The sequence below is a fragment of the Silurus meridionalis genome, chromosome 17, assembly GCF_014805685.1.
Source record: "Silurus meridionalis isolate SWU-2019-XX chromosome 17, ASM1480568v1, whole genome shotgun sequence".
NCBI classification, from domain to species: Eukaryota; Metazoa; Chordata; class Actinopteri; order Siluriformes; family Siluridae; genus Silurus; species Silurus meridionalis.
In genome coordinates this window covers 9,341,793-9,360,161 of record NC_060900.1, presented here as the reverse complement: position 1 = coordinate 9,360,161, position 18,369 = coordinate 9,341,793, and the positions used below count along the sequence as shown (strand labels likewise).

The window sequence follows — 18,369 nt, the reverse complement described above, 5'->3', positions numbered from 1 at the left end:
TAAATTAGAACGGGCCGGTATGCCCATTGTTAGACCGGAGACCGTTGAAATCCGGTGGGGCATAAGAATTTAGAGAAAACATGGATTCTCAGGGACATTATAGAAGCAGTGTAGAGGAGGAAATAATGGAAACAGCCGTGTTAAAGCTAAAAAACACCCTTGTTCTGTTAAAAGAAAAGGGACTAAATCTCACATGGAGCAATAATGAAATCATATCCTGGTATTCTGCCGAGGGCCATAAACTGAAAACAAAATTTAAATATAAAAAGACTCCCCTCGCTATTGTTTACCTGTTGCGTCGCAACGATTTGACAACCATAACCAAAAACGAGCGGACAATAGCAAGCATAAAAGAGATTGAAAACTCACGTTCCGATGAACTAACAAGGCTACGAGCTCAGGTCGACTCGTTCGCATACGAAAAACAAAGCTGGGCAAGACAGAGCGAGACAATGGCTAAAAAAATTCACGAACTTAAAAAGAAACTCAAAACGGTAACAATTATATATCCGTCAAGACTGCTGCGATCATTCGGTGTCCCGTAGCTGCAATTAAACAAGCAGCCATAAATGACATGTTGAACACCGGAACAAAAGCGATAGCGAAGATGATGAAATAACTGCGTTAGGGGCTAAAATGCAGAGAGATGCTCGTAAACGAGCTCCAATGCAAGAGCCTGAGGGTGCTAATCAGATAAGCCCAATGAAAACGAGAGCAAAATCGAACGATGTTCCGCAAAATTCAGTCGAAGTAGCCGTACTAAAAACCGTAACAAACGCAAACGACGAGATTACAACTATTAGTCGTCCATTAACATGCGAAGAGTGTTCACGACATAAACAGGTCGTAGGGATGATGCCTCGAAAGGGCCCGTTCCAGCCATATTGGGAAACTTTAATGTTACAAGCAACAGTATACAGACTAGAAGTCCGAGACGTGTGGCAAATAGCACTCCTCACCATTCCCGAGGAAATTAAACCAAAATTGACCGCTGAAATGAAATCCGGAGACATAATAGAGAGAAAAAATGACGAAACCAATGATGCAATTTATGAACGGTTAAAAGCGGCTGCTAAACTTAAGAGGGCCAACCTCGTAGACTGGGACAGAATTTTAGATATAAAACAAGCACCCAACGAAGTGTTTGAAACTTATGGAGCGACTATGGGTAACATATAAAGAGCATTCTGGGTTTGAAGATGCAAGTCGTGATAATGAGGTATTGTTACAAATGATAAAAAATCACGCTGGCCCCCCGATCCAAAAGGCACTGTTAAATGGTGTGGATCCAGCAGAGAACACATTTAGAGCAGTAGTAGACTGGGGCACAAAAATAGAAAATAGATGGAAAAATAAACCTCGCGCTAAGGCCCACACAGTGGACAACAGAAGGACAGGGCAAGGATAAACCCTACCGAGATCCCAACACAAATATTGTAACTTTTGCAGAAAAACAATCACCACACCAAAGACTGCTTTAAAAAACATGGGGACAGACAGCAAATGCAAACCCAAACCGATCCCTCTGAAAAGACCGCGGAGCTAGTTAACATACTGCTCGCCACATTAAAAAAACAAAATGAATCACAGAACGGAGCAATCGTTGCGAGTTCGGCGCCAGAAAAATACAGTTTCCCATAGGGGTGCGTGGCCTCCATTGCTATAGGGAACATAATTAAGAGCGGCAACCGGATCAAAATAAGAGCTAATTTAGGAGGCCAATTAGCTGATGTACTTATTGATACCGGCGCAGCATGCTCATGTACAAACATTCGATTGCCATTAACAGACGAAACCATACACATAAAAGGCATCGGCGACACGCTAATGGTAGCAACACAAACCCAGCCCGCTCGACTTGACTTAGGCATAGCCATAATTGAAGAACCTTTCTGGTACTTGCCAAACAACAGTGAGGGGACTGTACTGGGAATGGACATTATGAAAAAACATGGTTTTGTCATTCATTGTTTTGAAAAACAAATTGAAATTCAAACTAATAAGACAGTGAAAAAACGTCCACCACGGAACGTAGTCAGCATTATGTCCATCTCCACTACAGATCCCATTCAACAGTTGATTGACAAGCACAGCGCTGTTTGGGCTAATCATGAACATGACTGTGGCCTGATTGATTTTGTTGTGTGTATTGAAGGAGAGCCACCTCCCCCACAAAGACAATACCGCATCAAGCCTGAGGCTGAAACAGCAGTGCATGAAATAGTCCAGCAGCTTGAAATCAGAGGTATAGTCAGACGATGTAGTTCGACCACAAACTCTCCGTGTCTGCCCGTTCCAAAACCAAATGGTAAATGGCGTCTTTGCATTGACTACCAACGTCTTAACAAAGTTTTGCCCAAAGCTACACCCATCGTTGCAAACCCCTCAACCTTGTTGACACAAATCTCCAATAGAGCATCGTGGTTTACCGTACTCGATATAAAGAATGGTTTCTGGTCCATCAGGTTAGACGTGAAGACCAATGGAAATTGGCCTTCACTGTGAACCAAATACAATATACCTGGCAACGCGTACCGCAGGGTCTGCATAACTCACCATCGATTTTTCATCGTGCGTTAGAGGACGCACTACAACCCGTAATTAGAACCGGTAATGTAATGCACTATGTCGACGACATACTAATTGCAACCGAAGACTCATTCGATGAGCACTTACAACTTGTCGATGAAGTGCTGTTAACACTAGGTAAAGCTGGCTTTAAATTGAACAAAGAAAAGGCCCAAATTGCACAAAAACAAGTTCAATACCTAGGTTATACAATCACCCAAAGCCACAAGGCATTGACAGAGGACAGACGTAAATGCGTTGCTGAACTGCCTCGTCCGCACACACTAAACTCTCTGCAGAAAGTCTTGGGTACCGCAAATTACTTAAGAGATTTCATCCCTGACTTTGCAAACATAGCCGCGCCACTATACGCCTCTTAAAGGGAAAATCAAAACCGTCTGATGTCCTCGAATGGGCAGAAGAACACGAACAGGCTTTTACAGATTTAAAACAACAGCTGTGTGCCGCACCCGCTCTGGGTTTGCCCAATCCATCGAAGCCTTTTCATATACAGATTGATGCGCATGAAAATACTCTGAGTGGAGTGCTAGCACAAGACCACGGAGGAAAGTTGCGCCCGATTGCATACTATAGCCGTAAGAAATCTCCCGTTGAACAGGGATTCGACCCATGTACACAGCACGTTCTTGCGGTCCATTGGATGTTAACAACAACAGAACCCATTGTTGGTTTTCAATCTGTTGTCGTGCACACAATGCACACGCCAGTGCAAATGCTGTTACAGGGCCGAATCAAAGGAGTATCGTCGCAAAGACTGGCGCGATGGTTGGCAGACATCCAAGCGTGCAACATTACTATGGTAAACGCAAGAATTTTACCACATCTCTTGGGGGAGATGGAGGGCCACCCACACACATGCCAAACGAAACATGAAATACAAAGTCCAGTTTATGATATACAATTTGACAATCAAACACCAGTATACATTGATGGATCCAGATATTGGCATGATGGCAATTTTCATACAGGATGTGCCGTGTGGACCCCCCACCCCCTCAACTCAGATTCAAAACAATTGTTAATAAAATTGCCAGCAAACAAATCCGCACAAGAAGCTGAATTGATTGCATTGCTTGAAGCCATTAAAACACACCCAGAACCACTTTGCGTGTACACCGATAGCAGATATGCATATGGCGTCGTCCATGACTTTATGGCTCAATGGCAATTACGAAAGTTTCTCACATCCGCTGGAAAGCCAATAAAACATTTTGACACAATCACCGCGATTTGGCAAGCAATTAAAACACACAACTCTCCAATCTCAGTCATTAAAGTACGCGCGCACATCACTAGTAGCACCGACGAGCACGAGAAAAATAACAACAACGTTGACAAACTTGCAAAACTTGCAGCCACTAAAGGGACTGAATGGCAGCCTGGCGAGCTGATTGCCCTTCTGTGAGTGCGATACAGGTTGCTCCCATTGACTTAAAACAATACCAGCAAGAGCTATGGGTGTCAGACGGAGAACTTGTACCGCAACTGCAGCAGGATCAGCTAATCAGCATCGTAGAAGGTATGATTCTCAGAGATGGTAAATACATCGTTCCAGAGGCCCTCCAGAAACCAGTGATTAAATTATACCATGATTATGCGCATGTATCAGCTCCCAAAACACAACAGCTGATACAGAAAAACTTCTGGTGGCCAAAAATGGCATCAGACATTGAGAGATGGTGCAACACATGTCTCATATGTGCCACCATCAACCAGGGTAGAACTGGACGTACAAACTTGTGTCGCCCAGAACCACCCAAAGGACCATGGGAATTCTTACAGCTAGATTTTATTGGTCCATTACCCACTGCCAAGGGGATATCGCTATTGTCTCGTCATAATTGATAAATTCTCTAAATGGGTAGACGCAATTCCAACTCGCGACAACAGCGCACGCACCGTGGCACGAGTAATGGCAAATCAAATCCTGCCAATCTGGGGAACACCAACTCAGATCGAGTCTGACCAAGGAACACACTTCACAGGTCAGATAATGAAACACATATGTGAAATGCTACATATCAAACAAAGATTTCACGTTCCATACAGGCCGCAAAGCTCAGGTATGGTGGAACGGGCAAATCGTTCGATAAAAGAAAGCATCTCCAAACAAATAATGCAACATCAAAACAGGTGGACTGATGCACTGCCAACAGTTCTGACAGTCTTGCGAGCAACCCCATCCAAAGCCACAGGCATCAGCCCATTTGAACTCATGACAGGCAGAGTCATGAAACTACCCATAGACCCAGAAATTACCCCAGCAGATCTGGGACCCCTTGTGCTTGCAAAACAACAGACTGTACTAACACAATTACAACAAAGACTGGCAGTGTTACAAACACAAACCACCTTAAAACAGCAACAGTCTGACCTAATGAATGATGCACAATTTAACCCAACTTCTGAGATCAAATTTACCGAGGTGACATGATCATGATTCGGGTGTTTATAAAACAGGGTCCATTCACACCCAGATGGCATGGACCACATGAGATAAAAGCTTTATGCAATAGCTGTGTGGCCATAAGTGTCAAGGGGAAGTTGAAATGGTACCACATGTCCCAGTGCAAAATCTTCAAAGGTTCTGCTAATCAATAATTATTAAAGTTTCTCTCTGTTTCATCTCCTAGGTTGACTGCAGCAATTCCATGGAGACCGGACGAGAGGAAAGTTTCTGGACCCACTTGCATCAAGCTGGGTCAAAGGGTTTCACTCACACACACACTGGAATGTGGGAGATGGGTATGGAAATACACTAAGAGGTCATACACATTTTTCAGTACACTTTCAACCAGAGAACTAGTCACGTGGCCTCCCGGAGTAGTACCGAACCAAATTGCGCAACTAAAATTTGCTGTAAAGTAGGCTCTGACCATCTCCCTATAGTAAACATTTCAGGTGACACACCGGCACGCACATCTTTTCACAACATAACGGCCTGGTATCAACTTAAAGCAGAACCAGGAGCAAAAATTGGGAGTATGCACTCTCTATGAAAAAATCAACAATGGATTAGATCCTAAAATCTGTTATTTAACCAAAAATTTAGAACCCGCAATATATAGGTGTACACACACTGAAACAATCAACACTACGCATATGAGTCATACCGAATATAAATTTGATATAACTTCATATGTACCTCATAAAAATCAACCTGAAGCCTTTGTCTGGACTAGCCGGAGAGAAGGCATGTATTATGGGAAAATGTGTCAATGACCCAGATAATTACACCGGGCCACAGAATTGCTCATGGATAATGAAACATTGTTTTAATTTAACCACTTGTGGATATAGCAAACCAAAGGAATGTCCAAAACTATATCCTATTCCTCCTGGTGGACTGATTAAAGGGAATATTAACAAGACATTATTTCATGATGTGAATCTAGTGATGACACATGTATCATACAATATTTCCAACATCCTATCTGCTTATATCAATCACTGTGATTACAATGATAAGACCTATGCATGGCTACAGTCACGAATCGATGATTTAATTTATGACTACAAAAACAGACTTGCCGTGCAAATCTCACCTGCACGCTCAAAACGAGACCTACTCGGAAACATAGCAGGTCTCTTCGGCTCAGTTAATTCCATTGCTAACAACTACAAAATTACCAAACAATCACAATTCTCAACATGGTTTGCGAACCAGGTGGCCACTGGTTTTCAACATATCACAAATAGCAATGAAAATATCATAAAGCGGTTCGATCCGAGCGCAGGCGCTTCTGCGATCAGCCACACATTATTCAACCAAACCCGTACCATTGAACGTGACTTAGCCTGTAGGACATATGCACAAGATCTATTCACTGCTGCTAGACAAGAAATCCTAGATCTTCGCCTGTACAAAACGCCTAGACATGTTTTGAATGACCTCATAGACATCTTAGATCTACATAGGTGGTATGAATCAGGAAAATGAAAATGTAAGATATTCTGAGTTACTATCCACCATAATGATGTTTACAGGAAATGAATGTAATGGATGTATTGGATTTTTCGTCAGTTTTCCTTTGATACACCCAGATCAGGTTTTCCAAATTCCACTACCATACGCTCGATTGGCGTGGTAGTGAAGGATCAGGTAATTAAATGGGATCACCTCACTGGATACATGACACAAAAGGGTACTGAGACCTTGTTTACCAGTCGCACATGTTGCCATGAAACACACAATTATGTTATCTGTACATGTAACACTTTGCAACCTTTCTCTCCCAACAACACCAAACTTATTAATGTTCAGTCACTGCATGGTTATTCTGATGTTGTCCAGGTGTCTCACACACAGTGGTGCGTTGTCAGTGAAATGAATTCCTTTACCTACGGAGGACTGACCTGCTCTGCTAATCACTCGTTCTGTTTGGAAGTGACAGAGGACTTTTCAATGGGCCAAGTCAACATTTTAGGAAGATTGCCACTGGACACAGAGACCTCACCATGGTGGGATGACACTTTCTATGAGCAAGGCACCCAAGCTGTGGTTGACGCGATGGACCTGACACAAAGACTGATCCTGCAAACTTAATACCACCTAAACCAAGCACAGGTTGAAACCAACCTGGCACGAAAGACGGCACAACTTTTATCCAGTTCATCCACTTGGTCAGCACAGTACACCTACACCTGGTGGGACTGGATGTTCCGGGGATGTGCCATTGGCAGTGCCCTGATCTTCACCTTCACCATGCTCCAGTGCTGTTACTTCAGACACCTCATACGATCTACACAAGAATCCACACACGCCGCCCTTGCCCTCAGCCCACTGCAGATACCCGTGTTCCAAAGACTCTAAAAAATAAATAAATAAATAAATAAATTGCTTTGTCTGACCCCGCAGGTACCCTATTCAAATTCGCCCACGGGGCCAAGTGGGGAAACCTGTAAGACTTTTGCTTGATCCTGACCAAAAGGTCGGCCCCCCCCCGAGAACACAGCATGGATGCCCGAGAGGTGTGGGCCAGGATGTGAGCCTAACACGTTTTCCTCCAGGACTCACGGCAGGGGACTAACGACCCGCAACCCCCCTTTCGAGAACCAGAACATTTCCTGGAATACAGTAGGCTCCCCGGAGAGCTACCCTTGGTCTTGACCACCACATCTCCATACAAATGGTGGATCTGCAGACAAGTGTCTGACCCCTCTTCCCCTCCTTTTCCTGTTACATCCTCAACACAGAACATTCTACAGCACACGGATGATTATGTGTAAGAAAGGTCATATCACATGTAAATAACGACAGAAAATGTTCATGTTTCATTTCTTTACAAAGGTTTATCGCGACTGGTACACAGGTCCCATTCCCACAGCAATAGAACAAATAATAAAAAAAGGTTTTAATAAAGTTAAAGAAAACATAACTCTATACAAGGGGCGTGCCCCACTACAGATGTATACAGGCGAGGTGCCTCCCACAGGTCTGTAAGAACCAATCAATGCAAACTTCCATGACTAAATAATGTTTACATAATGCTTACTCTATCTGGGTATTTAAGGAGAACTGACCAACAATTCAGGGAATCTGTAAACAGATATCCCACGATTACTGTGTGTAGTCTCGTACCAGGTATGAAAGGTTTTATATTTCCTGTTTAAATGTAAATACTATTGGTTTGTATTTATGTTTTATTTTAATTGAACTATAAATTGGCTTTGAATTGTGATTTTCTTACCTGGTTAATAAATTGTTATGTTTAATTTTATTCTGTGTTGCTCGGTAAATGTTGACACTGCAAGTAATAACGTTGCATCCGCAGTTACCGTAAGGACTGGAAATCAGGCTAGGATCGGCCTAAATCCCAGTTAGATAGTGAATAACACATCAACTGAGGATTTTAGAGATACGACTAGCACTTGGCGTTAGTTTAAGTGTACTTAGAAGCGTGGAGGCTAACAATATGTATTTCCGTTTAGAGTAACATTTCTAATCACTCTAAATAGGGTCAGCCTCAACCTCTGATTATTTCAATATTATTCTATTCATTATCTGTGGTTAGAAATAATTATTGTAATAATTAAGTGTCACCTCTAAGGGGACTAAATAAAGTATGTTTAAAGTTGAGCACGCAGAGAGCGGCCGCTTAAGCATATAGTCCAACCTCTGGCAGCGACCAATACTGATTCGCTTATGACCGTTGACCAGTATGTTAATTATAGGGCCCATACTAGGATCTTGTGCGACTGTGTGAACCGAATGAACGAGTGTAATGCCAGAGCTTAATCAGAATAACTAGACAAACATCCATCAAAATTATACTATTAGTAAAATAACAACCTATGCAAATATTTATTGTTTTATCTAAATGGAGTCAGATAAAAGGTCAATAACAAAAATGAAGTAATACATTAATCCAAATCGTATTATCTAATGTGAAAGGAAAGATTAGAACGCGCGAGAATCCTTCGCCACGCCTCTGGAAACCGTCGTTGGACCAGTGGGTGGTTCCCCGCCTTACACCTACTATCACAAATCACTCCTGTCACTCTTCTCCACCCACTCCACCCTGCCTGCACTCTTTTCTTCACTTCTCTAACACACTCTCCATTACTTTGCACTGTTGACCCCAGGTATCTGAAATCCTCCACCTTCTCCAGCTCTTCTCCCTGCAACTGCACCACTCCACTGCCCTCCCTCTCATTCACACACATGTATTCTGTCTTACTCCTACTGAGTTTCATTCCCCTTCTCTCCAGCGCATATCTCCACCTCTCCAGGCTCTTCTCAACCTGCTCCCTACTCTCACAACAAATCACAATATCATCCGCAAACATCATAGTCCAGGGAGGCTCCTGTCTGACCTCATCCGTCAACCTGTCCATCACCACTGCAAACAGGAAAGGGCTCAGGGCCGATCCTTGATGCAGTCCAACCTTCACCCTAAACCAGTCTGTCGTACCTACTGCACACTTCACTGTTGTCACACTGTTCTCATACATGTCCTGCACCACCCTCACATACTTCTCTGACACACCTGACTTCCTCATACAATACCACAACTCCTCTCTTGGCACCCTGTCGTAGGCCTTCTCTAAATCCACAAATACACAATGCAATTCCTTCTGTCCTTCTCTATACTTCTCCATCAACATTCTCAAAGCAAATAAGGCATCTGTGGCGCTCCTCCTTGGCATGAAACCATACTGTTGCTCACAGATGGTCACCTCTTCTCTCAGCCTGGCTTCCACTACTCTTTCCCATAACTTCATGGTGTGACTGATCAACTTAATTCCCCTGTAGTTACTTCAGGTCTGCACATCTCCTTTATTCTTAAAGATCGGTACAAGCACACTTCTTCTCCATTCCTCAGGCATCTTCTCACCTTCCAAAATCCTGTTAAACAATCTGGTCAAAAACTCCACTGTCATCTCTCCTAAACATCTCCACGCTTCTACCGGTATGTCATCTGGTACCAACCGACTTTCCACTCTTCATCCTCTTAATCGCTGCTCTCACTTCCTCCTTACTAATCCTATCTACATCCTGCTTCACCATCTCCACATCATCCAACCTTCTCTCTCTCTGATTTTCTTCATTCATCAGCTGCTCAAAATACTCCCTCCACCTTCTCAACACACTCTCCTCACTAGTCAACACATTTCCCTATCCATCCTTTACTGCTCTAACTTGCAGTACATCCTTTCCAGCTCGGTCCCTCTGCCTGGGAAATCTGTATAAATCCTTTTCTCCTTCCTTAGTGTCCAACCTCTCATACAGCTCCTCATATGCCTTTTCCTTGGCTTTCGCCACATCCTCTTAACCTGCTGCCGCATCTCCTTGTACTCCTGCCTACTTTTCTCATCACTCTGTCTATCCCACTTCTGTTTTGCCAACCTCTTTCTCCTTATGCTCTCCTGCACTTCCTCATTCCACCACCACGTCTCCTTGTCTTCCTTTCTATTTCCAGATGTCTCACCAAGTACTTTTCTAGCTGCCTCCCTCATCACTCCTGCAGTAGTTGCCCAATCATCCAACACCTCCTTAACACCACTGAGCCTCTCACTGACCTCTTCCCTGAACCTCACACTACACTCTTCCTCCTTCAGTTTCCACCATCTTATTCTTCTTTCAGTCCTCACTCTCCTCCTCTTCTTCTTCGCCTCCACAACCATCCTACAGACCACCATCCGATGCTGTCTAGCTACACTGTCCCCTGCCAACACCTTACAGTCTCCAATCTCCTTCAGGTTGCATCTCCTGCATAGCACATAGTCCACCTGTGTGCACCTTCCTCCACTCTTATACGTCACCCTATGATCCTCCTTCTTCTTAAAATAAGTGTTCACCACTGCCATTTCCATTCTTTTAGCAAAATCTACCACCATTTGCCCTTCCACATTCCTCTCCTTAAAACCATACCTACCCATCACTTCCTCGTCACCTCTGTTCCCTTCACCTACATGCCCATTAAAGTCCGCCCCAATCACCAACCGTTCTTTCCTAGGTACACCATCTACCACTTCATCTAATTCACTCCAGAATCTTTCCTTCTCCTCCATCTCACAGCCAACTTGTGGAGCATAGGCACTGATGACATTTATCATCATCCCTTCAACTTCCACCTTCACGATCATCACCCTATCAGAAACTCTCTTCACCTCCACTACACTCTTACTGTACTCTTCCTTCAGAATCACCCCTACACCATTTCTCTTTCCATCCACACCATGATAAAACAGTTTAAATCCACCTCCAATGTTCCTGACCTTACTCCCTTTCCACTTGGTCTCCTGAACACACAGCATATCTACCTTTCTCCTCTCCATCATATCAGCTACCTCTCTCCCTTTCCCCGTCATAGTACCGACATTTAAAGTACCAACCCTAACCTCCATTCTCCTACACTGCTCCTTTCCCTGCCATCTCTGTAGACGTCTTCCTCCTCTCCTTCTCCTCCTTCGGCCAACAGTAGCCCAATTTCCACCGGTACCCTGTCGGCTAACGATACCTGTGGCGGTCGTTGACCCGTTAACCCGGGCCTCGACCGATCCGGTATGAAATTCTTATTTGTAACCCGCATATTTGATTTGGCACATGTTTTTACGCTGGATGCCCTTCCTAACCCAACCCTCCCCATTTACGCGGGCTTGGGACCGGCACTAAGAGTGCACTGGCTTGTGCATCCATAATAGCTCGGTTGCACACCTTTTTGCTTTTGATGACCTGATTGTTTGCATACCATGTGCCGGGTCCCTGTTGAGGCGAGATGTCCAAGTATGACAGCGTTGTCCTCAGCAGTTCCAATACATTTCTGTGAACATAATCATGTTTTTGGTCGTGAATCATGTGAGCTCCAAAAATATGGATTGATTATGAAAGCTTGGATGTCAGTGCATATCACTCATCAAAAGCATGCTTTAGTTCGGTGAACTATTTGGTTTTTCAACATGTACAGGTTTCCTGTTTGATCATGATGGCACCCAGCACTCCTGTTCATGATCAGCACCCAGCACTCCTAATGTGTATGCAGATCATTAACACCTCTATTGCCTTCGTCCAATACCCATTTAAGATTTCTAAATTAACAGCTTACGCTTCTACTGTGGAAGCACGTTTGGTACCACTCGGACTTTGTTTATCTCATTCCCATTGAAGGTTCATTTGAGACCCACTGTGAAGTACCGCTAGAATCGTAAAATCAAAGTAAAAAAACACAGCATAAGCAATGTGCCATTGTGTATTTACCAAGTCTCAGTAGATGCACCTTCTTACACCATACACCTTCTATGTTTGGTGAACTATTTGGTTGTTTTACATGAACTGGTTCCCTCTTTATTTGTGATGGCCAAGAAGAACAAAATTAGATTTAGTAGCATGAAGTAAAAATGTACTAAAAATAAAGAAATTCTGGTATGTTGCATATTGGAATTTTAAGTTTTCCCAATTTACACTGGTGCACACCTTTTTGCTTTTGATGACCTGATTGTTTGCATACCATGTGCCGGGTCCCTGTTGAGGCGAGATGTCCAAGTATGACGGCGTTGTCCTCAGCACTTCCAATACATTTCTGTGAACATAATCATGTTGTTTGGTCGTGAGTCATGTGAGCTCCAAAAATATGGATTGATTATGAAAGCTTGGATGTCAGTGCATATCACTCATCAAAAGCATGCTTTAGTTCGGTGAACTATTTGGTTTTTCAACATGTACAGGTTTCCTGTTTGTTCATGATGGCCAAGGAGAAAAATCGTTTTTCTCAGCAAATTTTCCGGGTGCATGCTTTAAAAAACTGTTTTTTTATTTTTTAAATGAGTTGCTTGGTTTGATGCCAATCCCCAGCGGTCAGTTATAGCAGCTTCCCTGGGGATGTAGCTCAGTGGTAGAGCGCATGCTTTGCATGTATGAGGTCCTGGGTTCAATCCCCAGCATCTCCAAGCTACTTCTTTATAATGCATAAAATGTCTATAAGTTTTAGATGCGCGCATATTCTTGTTGTATGGTTGTGAGTCATGTGAGCTCCAAAAATATGGATTGATTTTGAATGTCAGTGCATATTACGCAACACTTTAGTTTATGGTGAGTTGGTATGTTGAATGACACACTCAAGCTCTCTTAAATGGCATGATGGCCAAGTGGCAAGGTGTCGGTCTTGTAAACCGAAGATCATGGGTTCAATTCCCATTTATGCCTGTTTGTTGTATCTTTGCTCACTTTCATCTTGTCCAGTTCAATAAAATTTCTGTTCAACTTGAAGCAGCTTCTTTATTTGCCTTTGTGTTCTTCAGGCAAAGCTCAATTTGCAGGCATTGTGTCTTTTGGGATGTTTAATAATAGATTTAATTTGCAAGCGTATGGTCCTGGTCTTAATCCCTTAAACTTCAACAGGGCCAGCTGGGGATGTAGCTCAGTGGTAGAGCGCATGCTTTGCATGTTTGAGGTCCTGGGTTCAATCCCCAGCATCGCCAAGCTGCTTCTTTATAATGCATAAAATGTCTATAAGTTTTAGGTGCGCGCATATTCTTGTTGTATGGTCGTCGGTCATGTGACCTCCAAAAATATGGATTGATTATGAAACTTGAATGTCAGTGCATATTGCGCAACAAAAGCATGCTCTAATTTAAAGTGAGTCTATATCTTAAATGACACTCTCAAGTCCTCTTAAATGGCATGATGGCCAAGTGGCAAGGCGTCGGTCTCGTAAACCGAATATCGTGGGTTCAATCCCCATTCATGCCTGTTTGGTGAGTCATTCTTCTTTGCTCACTTTCATCTTGTGCAGTTCAATTAAATTTCTGTTCAACTTGAAGCAGCTTCTTGATTTCCCTTTGTGTTCTCCAGGCAAAGCTCAAATCGCAGGGGATTTGTGTTTTGGGATGTTTAATTATGGTTTGTAATCTGCAAGTGTGAGGTCCTGGTCTGAATCCCTTACACTTCAACAACCGCAGCTGGGGATGTAGCTCAGTGGTAGTGCGCATGCTTTGCGTGTATGAGGTCCTGGGTTCAAGCCCCAGCATCTCCAGGTTGTTTCTTTAAAGACATAATTTAGGCAACCTCCTAAATGTTTCTGCTTCCAGTTGTAACCTATCTCACTACAGCCCATATTACCTGAGATACATATCAATGTAGCACCCTGCTAAATTTATATATTGTTTATTTTGTGTTCCGTTAACAGATATACTGTATATTCTGAAATATGGGCCAGATTTAATTGCCCTTTGTTTATAAAACCTTTTGATAGTAACATTTAATATTAATTCATATTTGTTAAAGTTGTGAGATGTTTGAAATATCTGCTGTTTTGAGTAAACCTTTGAACCCTCTGTCATTTTATTTGTATTGGATGGTCAGGTGTCAGTTTTGTTTGTTATCCAATGAGTGCCATCCAGAGAGCAGTATGGTAACCGATCGGAATATTGAGGGGGCGGGAAAGAGAAAACACACACCGAGAGATGGCTGTGAGAGAGTTGTACGTTTTGTAGGATTGATTACATTACTGGTTATCAAAGTTAAGAGCGAGTGATTATTTTTTTTCTGGGTTTTCTTTTGTCAGTGTGTAACTTTGGTAAAAAGGGAGAGGGAGCGTTTTTTTGGAGCTGGTTAAATCGGCCACGGAAATCTTACTGAAGTGTAGCCAACGCCATAGCCATGTGCGAAATGCTAATACATAGCTAGAAACCCACTTTGCCGCCGAGTTTCTGAGTGAGTATAGTGTGCATCAGATGCTGCTGTAGCTGTTGCTACTGTATGTGTGCTCAGGATTCGCGCTGTAGGTTGTGAGGTGTCTGTCTTTTGCACGTAGACGAGACGGAGCTTCATGACGGGTTTCTTCATTGCGTATTTCACCATGGGATGGAACGGTTTGGATAGATGGTCACTATCATCTTACTGTTATCATCTTTCTGTTACCAAGGAACCATGAGCACAGACAAAACCATGAGTACGCCAACACTGTGGTACCACAAAACTGATGAAACTTATAGGTAGAAAAAAAAACCCCGGGGTATTGTTCATTTATTTTATGTGAATTACAAAGACATGTTGAAAAGGTACTCATCTAGTTCTAAAAAAAAAATACAAATACATTTTGATGTTTAACATTTAATATTTGTGGTCTGATATTTAAGTTTGTGTGATTTGGTGTGATCTCTGATTTGATTTGTTTCCCAAATAAGGGTTATGGTGTTTAAGTACATGTGCATGGGAGTTTTATGCTCACAAGAAAAAAAACAAATGAACGCAGTATAGCTATACTCAAGCTAACCAGGCCTCTCCACACTCTAGCCAGAGTTGCATGTCCGGAGTTTAGTTTAGTTTTGTGTATGCATCCTGATTTAAAATTTTAGTAACCTCTCATCAATTAATTTCCCCATGCACATGATAAATCCCGAAAAAGTATAATTGAGAAAGAGGGTTACAAGTGGGGGCCCATCTGCGATCTTGTTTACTGTTGTTTTGTTCATGTGAGCATAAAAAAAAAGGGGAAAGTCAGTGTTAAATGAGGTGGCTTAAAAGCCCCATAGTCATTTATGTTTCAGAGATTATTATTATTTTATTTTTTTGTCCTGTGTATCTAAAGCTGATATAACATGGAGTCAGAACAGACTATCAAATGGTGTAAAGGTAAAGGTATGGATGCAAAGAAAGCATTTGTGCTTAGTAAGGTTTCTCTTGATGTTACTGATGAGACTATGTATAAGGTACTGGATGAGGCTGAAGTTTTCGGTCCCTGTAAAATAAGAGGACGGTGTGTTGAACACTTCAGTAAAAGCCAGTTAGTTTTAGTCGAAACTATTAATGATATGATCAAGTCTGACATACCTGAACAGTTACTAGCTGGAGATGAGTTTGGACCTTGGATAGTGAATGTTACTGAGACCCAGCGTGTTCATGTAACTGATGAAAGAGACTTTCAGTCCAAGTTACTGTCATTTTTAGCAAATGAAGGGAAGACACTAGCTGATGTCACAGGTTTACTAAACTCTGCTTCTGCTCCACCCACCGCTCCAGACCTGAACACAAAGCTGGTGAATGCCATCTCCTCACTAGTTGAAAAATGTCAAGCCACGCCTGTAGACGGCCAGGGCTATCGCAAGCTACGCATGTTTTCAGGTGAAAACATGAAACCCACTCCATATGGAGAAGAGGAGTACGATGCTTGGGCGGAACAGACCACCCACATGTTGAACGAGTGGCAGTGTTCTGATGTTGTTAAGAGACAGATAGTAGCTGAGAGTCTTAAAGGGCCAGCAGCAGATATGGTCAGAGGTTTGAGAGTCACAAATCCCCAGGCCACTGCCAATGACTACCTTAAAGCCCTAGAAACAGCTTTTGGAACCACAGACAGTGCAGCTGATCTCATGGTGAGGTTGCGTAACACATTCCAGCAAGATGGTGAGAAATTATCAGCCTACTTACTCAGATTAGACAAGCTATTGCATGCAGTCTATCGTAAAGGTGGAATTGAAGTGAAAGACATGAACCGAGCGCGCACTGATCAAGTTGCTAGAGGCTCTCTGCCCCATGATCTCGTAGCCCTTCGCATAAGACTGACTTACAAACTCAAGCCTCCTCCCAGCTTTACTGAGTTGCTTTGGGATGTAAGAGAAGAAGAGGAGATGGTCCTTGAAAGACCGAATGAAAAGTTTGCATCTTTAGCTATTAGTAAGCGTGCAGAGTGTGCTACAGCCTCAGTTGTATCTGTACTACCAGAGTCTGCGCCAGTCCTGCAAGATCCTGCAATAGAGAGTTTAAGGAAAACATTTTAAGGTCTCAAGACTGAGGTTGCACGCCTCTTTTCGGCCTCTGTGACTGCATTAGCAAGTATGGCACAGCAGGTAGACCAGAACCCCAGCCAGAAAGCTACTGGGAACTCATATGCACGTGTGAAGGAGAGAGCTCCCAAACCTCAGTATCGTGCTGATGTCTTTTGTTACAAATGTGGTGAAGATGGTCATTTCCAGCGGGAGTGTCAAAATCTCAGAAAAGTGAACAAGCGTCTCTTGAAAATAAAACAGCCGACGGGAAACTTTCCAGGGGCTCAGTAAAGGAACGGCCTGACGCTCCGGAGAAGATACGTTCCACAAGGTGTGACACGCTACCAGAAAACGGGCTAACCTGCCAGAGGGTTTAGTTGGACCTAGCTCTATTGTCTCGGTACAAATTGAGGGCATTTACGCCAAAGCTTTACTTGATAGCGGGTCCCAAGTTACTCTACTGTATCGCTCCTTTTATGACAAGTATCTGAAGCACCTGCCTTTGACCCCTATTGAGTGCCTGGAGATTTGGGGCCTCAGTGCAAAGGAGTATCCATATAATGGTTATATGTGCTTGAAGCTTGAGTTTACTGGAGATGTAGTTGGAGTGGCTGAGACGGTGTGTGTCCAGATCCGGTCATGACAGGGAATGTTTCCATTGTGGTTGGCACAAACACCTCTATAGTTCGAAGACTGTTCCATGCATGCAAAACACATGGAGGAGACAATTTCCTTAACACCCTGTCTGTTCATCCAGTAATAAAAGAAGCTTATGAGAAGTTCCGGAAACTCCCGACGACACAGCTGAGACAAAAAGAGGAACAGTCTGGTTCACAAGAGACAAGCCTTTCACTCTGCCACCTGGCAGCGTTGCAACAGTCGTTGGTATTCCAAAGTTTCCTAGAGGTCTCTCTACTCTAGGAACATCTCTATTGTCCCCGTCTTCTTTCAACTTTGGTGACTCCCCTGTTCCCCTGTGTGGAAGGAACGACTGTGTCAAAAGATGATGGAGAGAAAAGAGGTTTTCTCCTGCAGTGAGTTTGATGTGGGTTGTGCAAAGAGCACACAACACAGCATTCGTGTGACAGATGATAGACCTTTCCGAGAACGTTCTAGATGGTTACCACTGGGTGATTTGGAGAATGTGAGGAAGCATCTGAATGATCTTAAAAAGGTGGGAATCATTTCAGACTCCAGAAGCCCTTATGCTTCACCAATAGTTGTGGTTCGCAAGAAAAACGGCACTATACGCATGTGTGTGGACTATAGAACGTTAAACAGGAGAACGATTACGGACCAGTATACAGTCCCTCGTGTGGAAGATGCTTTGTCTTTCCTGGGTGGTAGCCAGTGGTTCAGTGTGCTTGACCTCAAAAGTGGCTATTATCAGATCCCTTTAGCTGCTGCTGATAAAGAAAAGACAGCCTTCACTTGCCCAGCCGGGTTTGAGCGCATGCCGCAGGAGATTTGTGGGGCCCCAGCCACATTTCAACGAATTATGGAAAGAACTGTGGGTGATATGAACCTACTGGAAGTGCTGGTGTATCTGGATGATGTAATCGTTTTTGGGAG

At 43.2% G+C, this 18,369-nt stretch overlaps 5 non-coding genes and 1 pseudogene across 5 annotated transcripts; all 6 read left to right on the top strand.

The window, feature by feature from the left end:
* Window positions 1-5,799: 5,799 nt before the first annotated feature.
* LOC124399412 lies at window positions 5,800-7,554 on the top strand (annotated as a pseudogene).
* Window positions 7,555-12,906: 5,352 nt separating this feature from the next.
* Window positions 12,907-12,978, top strand: trnaa-ugc. Its single transcript has one exon. It is a non-coding gene; the product is annotated as a tRNA-Ala (tRNA).
* Window positions 12,979-13,162: 184 nt separating this feature from the next.
* Window positions 13,163-13,234, top strand: trnat-ugu. The gene has a single exon. It is a non-coding gene; the product is annotated as a tRNA-Thr (tRNA).
* A 203-nt stretch (window positions 13,235-13,437) lies between these two features.
* trnaa-ugc lies at window positions 13,438-13,509 on the top strand. Its single transcript has one exon. It is a non-coding gene; the product is annotated as a tRNA-Ala (tRNA).
* A 199-nt stretch (window positions 13,510-13,708) lies between these two features.
* On the top strand, window positions 13,709-13,780 carry trnat-cgu. The gene has a single exon. It is a non-coding gene; the product is annotated as a tRNA-Thr (tRNA).
* Window positions 13,781-13,991: 211 nt separating this feature from the next.
* On the top strand, window positions 13,992-14,063 carry trnaa-ugc. The gene has a single exon. It is a non-coding gene; the product is annotated as a tRNA-Ala (tRNA).
* Window positions 14,064-18,369: the final 4,306 nt, after the last annotated feature.